This window comes from Meleagris gallopavo, unplaced genomic scaffold, assembly GCF_000146605.3.
Source record: "Meleagris gallopavo isolate NT-WF06-2002-E0010 breed Aviagen turkey brand Nicholas breeding stock unplaced genomic scaffold, Turkey_5.1 ChrUn_random_7180001930598, whole genome shotgun sequence".
Taxonomy (NCBI): Eukaryota; Metazoa; Chordata; class Aves; order Galliformes; family Phasianidae; genus Meleagris; species Meleagris gallopavo.
In genome coordinates, this window is record NW_011192694.1 from 1 (window position 1) to 791 (window position 791).

Here is a 791-nt window from a genome sequence, read left to right on the forward strand (position 1 = left end):
CTTGCAGGCACACGCGGGCTATTAGACAAGCGCCTGCTGCAGTGATGGAAGGCAAAGCCAGACGAGACAGTGGAGAGAAGAAGGGAAAAGGAGAGGAGCGAATCAAGAAGTGAGGCAAGGAAGAAAAGGCCAAATTGACACTAACTCAGTAGGGACTACAAAACAGCATATCGGAACGCTGTCCCCAAACACAAAAGCTCACGCCTCCCGCGGCCAGCCCGCCGGCGCGGGAGCGGAGGGCAACAAAAGCCCGTCAGCAAAAGCCTACAGCACCCGGTATTCCCAGGAGGTCTCCCATCCAAGTACTAACCAGGCCCGACCCTGCTTAGCTTCCGAGATCGGACGAGATCGGGCGTTGCCAGGGTGGGATGGCCGTAGACGCTGCATGCTCCTGCTCCGGCCCTCTTGCCAGCTGCACGCCACCGCCACCGCCCGCCACCATGGGAAAACAAGGGCCACAGCCCCAAAGCCGGCCAACCACAACGCGACCCCACGCTGCCCGCAATTCCCTGCACGTCACCCACACAACCGTACAACCCGGACCCAACCTCCCCACGCCTTCGCACATCCCCCGACATCCACCCTACCCAACGCGCGTTGACCCTACGCCACTTACAACCCTGGCACGGAACGCCTCCCGGCACCGCACGCACACGCCACAGCACCGCACGGCACGCACACATGCACACAAAGTCACACGTGCTTCCCCAGCCTCCCAAACCAACTCCAACGGGGCTCACGCACCGACACAGCGCCCCCCAGCGGGTCAACACCGGCACTACACCGCACTG

The 791-nt window shown here is 62.3% G+C and overlaps 1 non-coding gene across 1 annotated transcript; it reads right to left on the minus strand.

Annotated features, from left to right (window-relative positions):
* Nucleotides 1-261: 261 nt before the first annotated feature.
* On the minus strand, nt 262-380 carry LOC116217738. Its single transcript, XR_004162418.1, has one exon. It is a non-coding gene; the product is annotated as a 5S ribosomal RNA (ribosomal RNA).
* Nucleotides 381-791: the final 411 nt, after the last annotated feature.